This window comes from Pinus tabuliformis, chromosome 5_1 (assembly GCF_031772625.1).
Source record: "Pinus tabuliformis cultivar Carrire ecotype Pingquan chromosome 5_1, CPIR1, whole genome shotgun sequence".
NCBI lineage: Eukaryota > Viridiplantae > Streptophyta > Pinopsida > Pinales > Pinaceae > Pinus > Pinus tabuliformis.
The window spans coordinates 407406630-407421622 of NC_142305.1; positions in this window are offsets into that span (position 1 = coordinate 407406630).

Here is a 14993-nt window from a genome sequence, read left to right on the forward strand (position 1 = left end):
ATGACATTCCATCTGTGGTGTTCGTCGAATACCTTGAATGATGATTCGATAAGGCTTCGTATTTTCCAGAGGACATTGACTGGTCCGGCGGCCAAATGGTATATTGAATTACCTAGAGCCTCTTTCGACAATTTTAGTTCCCTAGCCACGACTTTCTTAACACACTTTCAGTTACCTATAAGGTACGAAACTGGGACAGAGATCTTGACCAATTTCAAGCAGACAACAGCCACACATATATCTGATCATATACATGAGTGGCGTCGTCGTCGCAGAATGGTAAAAACCTATGTTCCAGATCAGCTATTAGCTGAGTGGTTTATAAAGTCACTTCTGCCGGAAATAACAAAAGATGTGGCCAAGGGAGGCGTCGTAACAGAGGAGCAGGTTATTGCTCGTGCTCAATATTTGGACTTAGTGTATACTCAGTCGGGCACGCTCTATGATAAGATACCTGACGCCCCCAGACCGGAATTTTCAATCCCTCCTCCTCCCGGATCGAATAGTGACTCTCATGCCGGTGATGGCGTGATTGGAACTGCAAACGCTAAGTCGACAAGGGATTCGAATAAGAAAGCCCGTAAGACTTCGAATCAAAAAGCAAATCAAGAGATTCTTGCTTCGGAGGTAAAAGCTGTATCTACGGATAAAGGCAAAAACTCCAATCAACCAGGAAGCAAGAAGAAACAAAACGAAGGGAAGAAGAAGAAACAGGGTGAGTCATCTCCTCAAAAAACTTCTTCAAGCCCTCCTAGGAAAGGGAAACCAACGAGTCCATGTCATATATGCGATGAGGATCATTGGACAGCAAATTGTCCATATAAAGCCGAGTTTAAAAGATTCTTAAAGAATTCACAAACCCCAGCTGTATTAACTGATCCGTTTCCCAATCCAAGCCAAAATTTGGTTGACAGTGGAGATACTTCCCGGTGCCAGGTACTAATGGTGTCAACCTCTAAACAGCAAAATGATGCTTTGATTTCGACAAAGTGCAAAAACTGTGGGCATCCGCAGTCGTCGAACAGTAAAGGAAATGATCAACCAAGCAGTTCGACGACAACTTCGACAAAAGTTGTGCCACCATTTACTACGGGAAGCACTCCTATGATCCAGGGAAGGAATCACTCTCTCCAAAATATCGGTACTTCCGCATTACCGCCTTCAAACAATATGGCGGAGATGACCACAATGGAATATGAGACCTTCTGTTTCTAGCGGATATGAAAGCTCGAGGATAGTTCCTATCTCAGGTCAACCTCGTTAAAAAATGAAAAACCATGAGGATAGTTCTTTTACTATGTCAACCTCATTAAAAAAATGAAACAATCCCCTTTCCAGATCTCAATGGTAAACCTTCATTCCAATCAACAAAGCTGAATGCAATGAAGCTTGGGGGGCATGCACCTCGATTTGCATTGTTATGCTGGGGGCATGACTGATATATCGAGCAGTTTTAGCACATAGTTCATGCTCGTTAAAAAATAAACGCAAGATTTGAGCAGTTTTAGCACATAGTTCATGCTCGTTAAAAAATAAACATAAGTTGTGAGCAATCTTCCCCTAGAGTTTGAGCTCACCCAGAAAAAATGAACTGGTAAACAACCGTGGTTAATGTAACCTTTGACAGCCATATTAAAGCCTTGGTCGTGTTTGTGCACCGTCACCTCCATCCGTTCATTTGGCCAATCGTTCATCTCCATATGTGTGTTTACCCATTTTGAGGAACAGCTGCAAAGAGTGATTTCACCTAGCCATCCCTGTGACACTACCGTGATTGGAAAATTCCAATTTGTACCTGGAATCTGCTGCTATCCCTGTTTATCACTCGTTCCTCAAAAGACGAGTCTTCTTTGAGCTCTTTTCACTGACTCGTAAAATATGAAAAGTTTGCCGAGTTTTGGCCTTCCAGCTCGTTAAACGATCGGAACGCTATCCCTCCTCTAGATTTTAATCTTTTTGGACCTGAGGGATTATTGCACAAAAAGATCGAGCGCTTGTCTTGTTCGGCTCGTAAAAGTACCGAACAGCAATCCCTTCTGTATTGTTTTATACTTTTTTCGGACTTAAGGGATTAGATGACGAAAAAGGAATCATGGAGTTGACTTTCTGTACCTTTTCAGACTCTCTAAAAATGAAAAGGACCGAGTTTTCCTTGTCGTTAGACTCGTTAAAATGATTAAATAGCGACAAACTTGTCTTTAGACGAGAACACGTTTCCCTATCACTAGGCTCGTTAAATCATAGCGATGGGCTTGCCCGAAGGGCAGGTTATAGAACAAGCATATGTTATCCTCCTCAAGCTTGACAAAAATAAAGAGGTACTGGTCAGAAATGACTGGGGAAAAATTGGGAGAACATCAAAGTTTAATGGTAGCAAGTCACTCTTGAACATGACACTTTTCCTCCGTACCACATCGGGTTGGGTTGTTTCATTCACCGGTCTCACCGCCATGGTCCTCGCCAAACCATCCACATTTGGGGTAATGCTACCGATCCATCGCATCAGTGTCGTTATATGTTCAAGAGGGGTCATTCTGAAAGTGTCAACCGTGTCCCATCCACTACCATACATTATCCTTCATCCATTCATGATCGCCACCCTGAATCATATATCACAGTTTGTTTTCACCTCCACTAAAATCATTAGCTCCGTTCCGTGTCATTGATGTGGGATTCGTTAAGGCCCTCCTTTGACAGATCGCTTCTTGTCGACTTCAGCTCATTATCCAAGAAGTTGATCTAGGAACAACCCCATCAGTACTTTGAAGCTTGCATGCCTCAATGGCAAGTTTCTCACTTCCGGTGACAGGTATACATCAATGACCTTCGACCAGAAGATTTTGCGTGGCGTTCGATGCCAAGTCCTTTATTCACGCCACGTGAATTGTACTGCAGTAACTTGAGGGTCATCGTCATTATTGGTGATTCCTCTCGCGCTTGTTAACGGTTTTCATTATTGACCGGTAATCAAGCGATGTCTTTCCATGTTCGACTTCAGCGAAATTCTCACATGGATCGACTTGTACTTAGAGTGAAGATCGAACGAGTTTGAAGACCCCGGATCTAGTTTCATCCATCCGGGCTGCGATATATATTCAGGATATATAAAAGCATTTGCCATGTACATCATTGCAGCAGATGATCATCCTATTCAAAGGATGATAATTTCAGCAGAAAATTATCAGTCTATCTTCAGACGATCGTCTGTCATATGTACCAAAATGTATTTATAAAAAGCTGAGCATGGGAATGCCCGCCTCAGCTAAATCATGAAAGCAGAATGAAAAATAATGTATTGTATTGTATTGTATTACAGGGCGCCTCCTCAGCACTGGAATGAACTTCGGACCCTCTAGATAAAGCATTTCACCCGATAAACGGCCTCATACTTTAGGGGGCAACTGTTATAGACATTTTTGTGCCTCGCATCATGGAGCATGAAATGTCAATAATCACAGGGATCCTCAGTCCCTAAACATGTTGTTCTTACCCCTAAAAGAACAAGGTCATCAAACAACAGCACTTCCAATCAGTTCTCCACCTGAAAACACTTCAAAACAGGCTTATTTTGGATCATGTCAGCTGCTCCACTGAGCATCTGCGCTGGAATGCAACTGCTCCTCCTTGTACCTGCACTGAAAGTCAAATCTAATGAAGGCTACCTGCGCTGGGCGAGATTGGCCAAGTGGCACAGTCATTCTGCAAGGTGTCAATTGCCCAAGAAGCTTCCAAACTGACACTTGGTTCAAGGGATTCGCCCTGTGATGATTAAGAGGTACTTGATCTCCATGTGTAAGCAAGGATCTCCAAGTGGACTCAAGAACTGAAGTTTAACTGAAGAGGGAGAGGACACAAGGTAGCTTTATGTCAGTCTCAAGCTGACTCATCCTTTCTTCTTCTCTCCTATATATAGAGCTCTTCTATGAGGTCTAAGGAGGCTGGAATTTTGTGTAAAGCAAGGAAGTGCTGTTAGTTTACAGTTAGAGCTATTGGGTGATTGTTTTACTAGAGGTGAAGAGGAGAGTTCTTGCTGCTGGGGAGGTGCTGCTGGATTGGAGCCATCATTGGTTGTAACCTTCTCAGAACCCTGTTACTTCTATCAATAAAGTTTTGCATGTTCTCCTATATACTTGTATTACATTGATGTATTGTATTTACATGTATATTTGATTCACTCTAATCCATGCATCAGTTATGAGTACTTGTATCTTGTAGTTTCCTCTCTTGTTTGTGCAGGATCTGTGTGTAGCTGGATCGGCAAAGAGAGCAAGGAGCTGGGAACAAGAGACAAAGAGAGAGGACAAGGATCGACTAAGCGAAAGACACCAGGTTGGTTAATCTTTCTTCATTCTCTCTGTACTTTCATAAAGGAAATCATCAAAACCTTACTTTCAGTTGTTGCTAAAGACTGTCACCTTTAGAGTAGGGATAGGGTCATCCGCATCGGATACTTTTCCCCACAACATGGGTGATTGTTTGAGAGAGGTGAAGAAGAGCAATTCTTTCTGCTGGGAGGTGTTGCTGGGTTGGAGCCTGCAATGGTTGTAATACTCTCAGAACCTTTATTTCTTCATTAATAAAAGCTATTGAGGTTCTTCTATGTGCTCTTGTTTCAATTATATATTGTGATGATTGCATGTTTGGTTTACACTAATCCATGAACCAGTTATGATTGCATGCCTCTTGTAGTTTCCTTCTTTGTTATTGTGCAGGATCTCATTGTAGCTGGGCGAGCAGAAGAACAAAGAGCTAGGAGCAAGCGGCTAAAGAGAAGAATTTGGATTCGACATTAAGCGCAAGGCAACGGTTAGTGCTTTCTCCATTCTCTTTTGCTTTCATAAAGAAGTAAACCCTTAGTAGTTTGTTTTACAGTTGTTGCTAAGGAACTGTCACCCTTAGAGTGGGATAGGGTCATCCTAGTCGGATACTTTTCCCTACAACAAACTGGCGACTCCGCTGGGGATCGTATCCGTTTGATTGTGTTTGTAGTATTTTGCTATTCATTTCCTGAACAAAAGAGTACCAAATCGAAAAGCTTTTGACTATATCAAAAGCGAAGTAGAGGGCAGCTACTCTTGCTCTTTTTCTGAGCAAATTCATGATTTGAAGAGCTGATCTACAAGGATCCTTGTAAGCTCCTAGTGATAGCTTTGCACCTTCTAAATCATCCCTTTGAGTGTGCTTGACTGATTGCTTCTGATTTGAGCAAAAACCGTGCATTTTTGAGAAAATTATGACCCGGAAACTGTGAAAACGCAATTCTCGTTTTCCAAAGCAGGTAGTACACAAGCTACCTGCTTTGCAACGCAGGTCCCGAACTAGCCACCTGCGCTGAGAGCCAGTTTGGCTGAGCAGAGCCTGCGTTGGCCCAAATTTGCTTAGTGCATTTGGGGTTTCCTCCTTTCTCTTGCCTGTTTTCACTTAGTTTTGCTGCTAGGTGTCAGTCTTGTGCCTGTTTTGAAACCAATATTACTTGCCATCATTCTGCCTCTGTTATATAACGAAATTGTACTTGTTCTTTGTATTTCTTACTCATTTACAATTTCCCATAACGAAAAGTAAACTAGTCATGCTTTTGGCCTCTTAGATCTGAACCTGTGTTGGGCATTTTGCTGGTCTAAAGAGTTAGCTTGTTTGTTGTCCATAGCTGATTAGTCTTTTTACTTTCGTCAGTATGGTATGATTTCATGTATTTCCAGTGATTAAGCAAGTGAATCTTAAGGTGTCTTTTGATTTTGGACAAGCTTGTTTACTTTCGCTTTAAATCGAAATCAAAGTTATATAACCACTTTCTTTTTGTATCCATCCACATTAAGAAAGGGAAAAGAAAATACATGCATTGTGCATTTTGCATTTGAAAAAGTTTGCATGATGATTTAGGAGAAAGTGCATTAGTTTGTGCTGTATGAACTATGTGAAAATAATTTTCCTTTCTTCTCCCTCAGTAGTTAAGATTTTCATCAGTCAAAAAGATTTGAAAAAGCTTGCTTCTCATCTTAGGCTGCATTTAGGAATTTGTCATATACATCTCGTGGTGAACCTTGAAAGGCAAACTTTAAAAAGATCAACTTAAAATATACTGAATGAACCTAACAACACATTTGAAACATAACGCAAACATCTAGAGGTCTAGGTAGAGACGTGTTCCGGCGTCGTTAAACATAGTGACTGTCGATCTCTACGAAGGTGGGTGATTCCTCCTGAGAGTCGGTGGCACTAATACGGACTTGTGCTCCCACGTACCGTCGCGTATATATTGGGAGACCCCTATAGGAAATTATCCTTTATCCATAGGAAGCCGTGTCGACCGCCCTACTGATCGCGATGCAGTGAACACAGCATTCACGAAGATCGACCACCCGTACCGTAAAACGTATTCTGTGGTTTCACAAAAGGTTTGGCACACCCTCTGCCTAGATCTCCAGAGCAGTTTCTTTTGGCCCTTTTCAAACTCTATAACTGAAAAGGTCCAACCGAGCATTTGTCACTTTGGGCTCGTTAATACATCGAAGGAGACTAGAGTCATCTTTAGCTTTTTCTCGACTCTTAAAACATGAAAAAGCAAAGTTATGTTTAAAAGCGTCTAATAAAATTCATTCAAATCGGAAACACAAATTTTCCCCTTTATATTTTAGTTGATCGAGTAATCCACAATCGTGGAAGAAAGTCAATTGAATATCCGTCGTTCTCGGAGGCTTGCGAGTCAACCGTCTTTGTCTCCGGAATCGAAAACAATCCGAACAAAGCGAGCTCGTCGAACCAGTTCAAAATCTCCTTTAAAAGTTAGAACAAGCGTTCCAACAACATCTGAGATTCTGGTCACTCCAAACATTTCCGGAAACCCTGCCTCTATAGAAGAAGTTCAATCGCCACAGAGGGACAGTAATACTGATCCTAGTCTGGGGGCAAATACTTGTATGACTGAACCAGTTCCATCTGTAACCGGTCCAGAGAGTGTTGTTCCTCAAACATCCGTCGCGGTCGATACAACCCCTTCTTCGGCACCGGAAATCTTTTACGGACCTGACGGTCTTCCTCTTCCACCTGGTCTGATTGCGATAGAGGAAATTATAGAAGAACCGCAAGTATCCACTCCAATTCAATTTGGAGTAGGGGTCGCTCTATTTCCTGCTACAACAGAAGTTTGTCCATCACCAGTAGAAGTTCCTGTAGAATCACTAGGTGATCAATTGGATAGACTAAAAATGACTGAACAACCGTCGACATCTAGGACTGTGTCGAATGACACGGCGACGGCAGAATTACCTGCTGCAAATCCAACAATGTTCGTCGGCATACCATCTGTCCCAACTAGCTCGCAGTCGCTAGAAGGAGTCCACCAAGAGACTATCTCGACAGTATGGTCTGTTCCTGTTTGTTCCGGAGTAATGTCTGGTAACTCTCATGGTGAGGCTCATCAAATTGACCCTTTTGGAAATCTAATTAGGCCATCCAGTCCTCCAGGACAGTCAATTGCCTTGAGTTCTGGGTTGCTACCGTATGGGGGGCAGTACCCATACGGGAGTTCTCAACCTTATTCAAGTTATGGCGGAATTGCAACAAGTAGTTGGGTACCTATGCTATCCCAGCCACCGAGAGTTGTATATTCTATGCAACAGTGTGTACCTGTGACAAACATCCCAACTACACCGGCTATTGTGACCGTGTCGCAAGTTCAAACAATGCCTGTTGTATGTCAACCTCAGATTGCTCAGGTTCTCATGCGATAGCCCCTTGACCCTGCGACCCAACCACAATCACCTACTGGTGGGACAACACAAGTACAGTTGGGTACAACTACCCCACATCTTGGTCCAATGGTTAGTGTAGCGCAACAACCCATGGTGTTGCAACCGTGGATAATGCAATACCAACAGCCGCAATTCCAACAAGTATACCAAGGTTCTGAACAACAAATATTTGCGAATACTGGACAACCATATATTCAAAATGGTCAAAATCGACCACTTTATAGTGGTCAAGTCCATCAACTGTATTCATCATACCAACATCAACTCCATTATGCTGGTATGAAAAGACCGACTGTTCAGGCGATTCCATCGTATCCTGGTTACGCTTCACCTAACTTGAACCAGCAGTTACCATTCGTGGCGACTTGAGAGTTGCCTGATTTACATCGGTTAACAAACAATCCAATTGCTTACGCCCCTTGGTGGCCAGTGATTCCGCACAAACTTCCATCCGACATTCCTAAATTCAATGGAAATCCAGGTGAAGACCCGTCGAATCATGTGATGACATTTCATCTATGGTGTTCGTCGAACACTTTGAATGACGATTCGATAAGGCTTCGCCTCTTTCAGAGGACATTGACAGGTCCAGCGGCAAAATGGTATATAGAATTGCCTAGAGCTTCGTTCGACAATTTTGGCTCCCTTGCCACGACATTCTTGACCCACTTTCAATTACCAATAAGGTATGAAACGGGAACAGAGATATTGACTAACTTCAAACATACAACCGCAACTCATATATCAGATCATATACATGAGTGGCGACGTCGACAAAGAATGGTTAAAACATACGTTCCTGATCAGCTTTTAGCTGAGTGGTTTATAAAGTCGTTACTTCCGGCCATAACGGAAGATGTGGCAAAGGGAGGAGTCGTAACAGAAGAGCAAGTTATTGCTCGTGCACAATACTTGGATTTAGTATACACTCAGTCCGGCACGCTCTATGACAAAATACCAGACGCCCCTAGACCAGAGTTTTCAATCCCTCCTCCTCCTAAATCAAACAGTGACTCTCATGCCGGCGATGGCGTGATTGGCACGGCGAACACGAATCCGAAAAGGACCAATCAAAAGAAGGCCCGTAAGGATTCAAATCAAAATGCGCATGAAGAAGTTCTTGCTTCGGAAGTAAATGCCGTATCGACAGATAAGGGCAAAGAAACCAATCAACCAGGAAGCAAGAAGAATCAAAACAAAGGGAGGAAGAATAAACAAGGTGGGTCATCCCCTAAGAAAAATTCTTCAAACCCTCCTGGGAATAGGAAACGGCTTCCGTGTCACATATGTGACGACGATCATCGGACAGCAGATTGCCCGTACAAAGCTGAGTTTAAAAGATTCGTAAAAAATCCGCATACTCCAGTTGTGTTGACTGATCCTTTTCCCGACCCAAGTCAGAATCTGGTTGACAGTGGAAATGCTTCCCCATCACAAGTTATGATGTTGTCAAGTTTTAAGCGCCAAGATGATGCTTTAATTTCAACATTAAACAAAAGCCGTGGGAATCCATAGCCATTGAATGGCGAAAGAAAAGGTCGACCAGGCAGTTCGACAACAACTTCGACAGAAGTTGAGCCGCCATCCAACACAAGAAGCATTCCATCGATCCATGGAAGCAATCATCCTATCCAATATATCGGAGTAATTTTCCCAAAAGGCCCTCCTTTAATGGGCACTTTTACCCCACCACCGCCAAGTAATCTTGCGGAGTTGGATGCAACGGGATATGAAGCCTTCTATTTTTAATGGATCTAAAAGTTTCGAGGATAGTTCCTTTCTCAAGTCAACCTCGTTTAAAAAATGAAATAAGGAGTAAAAGAGGATAGTTCTTTACGATGTCAACCTCATTAAAAAATGAAATGTCCCCTTATGATTTAGGAGGCATGCGCCTCATTTGCATTATTATTATGCTGGGGGCATCATCGAGCAGTTTTAGCAATGTTCATACTCGTTAAAAAAAATAAACGCAATCATCGAGCAGTTTTTGTGTAGAGTTCATGCTCGTTAAAAAATAAACATAATTTGTGAGCAATCTTTCCCTAGCAGTTCAAGCTCATCCAGAAAAAATGAACCGGTAAACAACCTCGAGAAATGTAAGCTTTGAAAGCCATATTAAAAGCCCTTGGTCGTGTTTATATGCCATCACCTCCATCCGTTCATTTGGCCAATCATTCACCTCCATATGTTTGTTTACCTATTTTGAGGAACAGCTGCGAAGAGTGATTTCACTTAGCCATCCTTGTGACACTGCCGTGATTGGAGAATTCCAACCTGTACCTGGAATCCGCTGCTATCCCTGTTCATCACTCGTTCCTCAAAAGACGAGTCTTCTTTGAGCTCTTTTCACTGACTCGTAAAATATGAAAAGTTTGCCGAGTTTTGGCCTTCCAGCTCGTTAAAGCGACCGGAAAGCTATCCCTCCTCTAGATTTTAATCTTTTTGGACCTGAGGGATTATTTCACAAATAGATCGAGCGCTTGTTTTGTTCGGCTCGTTAAAGCAATCGAAAATTCATCCCTTTTGTATTGTTTTATACTTTTTCGGACTTAAGGGATTAGATGACGAAAAAGGAATTTTGGAGTTAACTTTTCGTACCTTTTCAGACTCTCTAAAAATGAAAAGGACCGAGTTTTCTTTGTCGTTAGACTCGTTAAAATGATTAAATAGCGACAAACTTGTCTTTAGACGAGAACGAGTTTCCCTATCGCTAGGCTCGTTAAAACATAGCGATGGGCTTGCCCGAAGGGCAGGTTATAGAACAAGCATATGTTATCCTCCTCAAGCTTGACAAAAATAAAGAGGTACTGGTCAGCAATGACTGGGGAAAAATTGGGAGAACCTCACAGCATTAATGGTAGCAAGTCGCTCTTGAACATGACACTTTGTCCTCCGTATCACATCGGGTTGGGTTGTTTCATTCACCGGTCGCATAACCATGGTCCTCGCCACACCATCCGCAATTGGGGTAATGCTACGAATCCATCACATCAGTGTTGTTATATGTTCAAGAGATGTGGTTCTGTAAAGAGTCAACCGTGTTCCACCCATTGCCATACATTATCCTTCATCCACTTCATGACCGCCACCCTGAATCATACATCACAGTTTGTTTTCACCTCATCACAATCACTAGCTCCGTTCTGTGTCACTGATGTGGGATTCATTAAGGCCCTCCTTTGACGGATCGCTCCTTGTCGACATCAGCTCATTATCCAAGGAGTTGATCTAGGAACACCCCCCTCAGTACTTTGAAGCTTGCATGCCTCAATGGCAAGTTTCTCACTTCCGGCGATAGGTATACATCAATGACCTTCGACCAGAAGATTTTGCATGGTGGTCGACGCCAAGTCCTTTATTCCCACCATGTAGATTGTACTGCCATACCTTGAGGGTCATCATCCTTATCGGTGACTCCTCTCGCGCTTGTTAACGTTTCACATCATTGACCGGTAATCAAGCGATGTCTTTCCATGTTCGACTTCAAGAAATTCTCACATGGATCGACTTGTACATCGAGTGAAGATCGGAAGAGATTGAAGACCCCGGATCTAGTTTCATTCATCCGGGCTGCGATATATATTCAGGACATAAATACATTTGATATGTACATCATTACAGCAGATGATCATCCTTCTCAAAGGATGATAACTTCGGCAGAGAATTATCAGTCTCCAATCAGACGATCGTCTGTTCTATGTACCAAAATGTATTTATAAAGCTGAGCATGGGAATGCCCGCCTCAGCTAGATCATGAAAAATGTATGAAAAATAATGTATTGTATTGTATCTTATTACAGGACACTTCTCAGCAGATTGAATGAACTTCGGATCCTCTCAATAAAGCATTTCACCCGATAAACGACCTCATACTTTAGGGGGCATCTGTTATAGACAATTTTGTGCCTTACAGCAACAAGCATGAATTCTCAATAATCTAAGGGATCCAAAGTTCCCTAAACATGATGTTCCTACCCCTAGAGGAACAAGGTCAGCAAACCAATAGCTCTCAGATCAGTTCTCCACCTGAAAACACTCAAAAACAAGCAACCCTTAAATCAAAGCAGGTGCTCCACTAGGCTTCTGCGCTGAAACACAACTGCTCCATGGTGCACCTACATTGCAAAGCAGGTAGAACAAAGCCCACCTGCGTTGACCGAGTTTGGACATGTGGCACACTGAGTCATTGCTATGGAATCTTCCAAAAATGACACTTGGATCAGGGATTTCACCTTGTGATGAGTCAGAGGCTTTGTTTCTCCAAGTGGAAGCAAGGTTCACCAAGTGGACTCAAGAACTGAAGATCAACTAAAGATTAACTGAAGAGAGAGAGGACACAAGGCAGCTACACATCAGTTGCAAGCTGACTCATCCTTTCTCAATTCATCTATATATTGAGCTCTCTCCTATGAGCTTAGGAGGCTGGAATTTTGTGCAAAGTAATGATATGCTGTTGGTTTCATTGTTGAGTTATTGGGTGATTGTTTGAGAGAGGTGAAGAAGAGCAATTCTTTCTGCTGGGAGGTGTTGCTGGGTTGGAGCCTGCAATGGTTGTAATACTCTCAGAACCTTTATTTCTTCATTAATAAACGCTATTGAGGTTCTTCTATGTGCTCTTGTTTCAATTATATATTGTGATGATTGCATGTTTGGTTTACACTAATCCATGAACCAGTTATGATTGCATGCCTCTTGTAGTTTCCTTCTTTGTTATTGTGCAGGATCTCATTGTAGCTGGGCGAGCAAAAGAACAAAGAGCTAGGAGCAAGCAGCTAAAGAGAAGAATTTGGATTCGACATTAAGCGCAAGGCAACGGTTAGTGCTTTCTCCATTCTCTTTTGCTTTCATAAAGAAGTAAACCCTTAGTAGTTTGTTTTACAGTTGTTGCTAAGGAACTGTCACCCTTAGAGTGGGATAGGGTCATCCGAGTCGGATACTTTTCCCTACAACACCAGCACAGCTACTCCCTCCCGAGCAAGAATTTCAGCCGTCTTCTCCTTCTGTGTTCTTTTCTCAGGACTTCCTGTAGAAAGCCCTATAGTGGCTGATTTTTGGCTTCCTGTAGAAGTCGTTTTTAATTTTCCTGTAGAAACAGATGGCACCGTTTAGCTTGCTTGTCTAAGGGTGCTTTTTCTTTCAATTTTGCTGAGGCTGCCTTAGAGGTGCCCTCACTGACATGGACTTTTTCAGTCCTTTCCACCCTGCTCTGTAGTCGTTTCTCCCTGGGTGTTAGTGTGGTTTTGTCACCCTCTGTTTTGGCAGCTTGGTTTTTCTCTTGTTTTCCCTTGTGCTCTTTCTTTAGTGCTTTGGCCATGGTTTCTTGGCCTTTTCCTTTCTTCTCTGTTTTAATTGGTTCCTTCTCCTCGCTGCTGGAGGAGGTGAGCTCCTCAGCCAGCACTCGAATGTCATCATCCTTAGTCAAATTTCGAAACGTTTCCCAGGAGAGAGGGACGGTGTACGTGTGGAGTGCATCTTCCACGAGGAGCTTAATGATCCCATGATGGGCTATCTGGTCTGGCGTCCCCTCTCTCAATTTGGTGGCACACTCAGTCATGGACTGCAGGAGGAAGTAAGGAATGCTCAACCTTTTCTCTCAGGGTAGGTCCATTTGGTGCCTAAGTTCTGTGAGCAGCTGGAAATGATATCCATACACGATGCCGAATTGCCCCTCGCACGTGATATACTTCATAATTTGGAGGTTGACCTCACTCCAGAACGGCTGTAGGCTGGTCCTTCGAACTCCATTCTTGTCTTCTGAGAATTGCTCCTCCGGCAAAATGAGCTCCTTCTTAGCCTTCTGGCTCAGTTTTCTCTCCTCCTTATCCCGAGGTACCCCCATTGGTAGATCAGTGACTCTGCTAATGAACTGTGGGGTGAGTCTGAGGGTCAAACCTCTGAAGTTGACAACAGCCAACATTTTTGACTTTGGCTACAAGGATCGCAGGAATTCTTCTGCATCCTCGTCATCGTGACCTTGAAGCTTGTCACAAAATGACATCTACCGTGCACGAGAAAACAGGTCTACCACCTCAGGGGTTTCTCATAGCTTCTTTGAGTCTGTAGGCTCTTTCCTAATGAACCCACCCGGCATGGTAAAATCTTGATGTGTTGGCCTAAGCTGGCTTGTGCGTATAAAAAGATGGATCTTTGGGATTTCCTTGGACAGAGTGCAGAGTTACGCCTCTATCATGCACACAGTTTATAAATTCACGACTGTCTACAGGTGAGCCTTGACAGTGGCTCAATTATGAACCAAACCCTGGAGAGAACCCCGCATACACACTACGATGACAATTCTCATGCAGAAATAAGAAGACGCTTGCAAATTCATGCACAGACTGTAATTTATGGTTTTCTACCTCTTTAATACGTCGACTTCACCACCTTTCGAACCAATTGCATGGGAGGACTATGTTCAGGCTTGCCTCATTCCAGAATTGCCACCCTTGACGTGAACAATTTTATTTTGCTCCGTAACATTGAGCTTCTTGTAGCGCATCTTCCTGTAGAAGTCGTGCACAAGTCCTAGGGAGCGCTTCAGTGGTTCTGGGCCTTCTGTGCAACAACAGGACATTTGAACAGGCCGAGAACTCAGAGTAACAGCCTTCAGGAAATTGCGGATGCGTACTCGGCTGCAAAGCGGTTGAGAATAAATGAGTGTAGTGCGCCATACGCGATCTAGCTGGTGGATTTGAATCTCTGCGGAACTCGTGGCGCGGGGGTGAGCTGTCCCCGTCGGCCCGTTGGCCAACGTCACCTGCTATCATTCCACTCTATGTCTGTCTGACTGCCGAATCATTCCCTGCATATCTACCACCGCCACTCCTGTTAGATCGCCGCTTCTCTCTGACTGGACGCTTCCCACATGTCCATTTCCTGTCTCGTCGACACACCCAAAGCTTTTCGGATCAGACGAGGCCATCGGGCTGGTTGTGGTTGCCAGTTGAATGGCTACCCGACTTGCTTAACCCATTCATTTTCATATTTACACACATTTTAGAGCATTGTTCATGTAATTTGATGAAACAGGGTGAGGCACTTACCTGTGCGGCCGTGGATGTTATTTTTCTCATTCTTCAAGACGAGGGTGACAGATCTGCTTGCTGTCGCTTCATGCACAGGCACGGGAGCTCCTTTTCACTGACTGCTGCTGGTTATGATACCGGTTGCCTGGCAGTGGATGGTGCATGCACCAGCTCATGAGTTTCAGGTATCTTCATGGCGTGTGCTCTAGCCGGATCA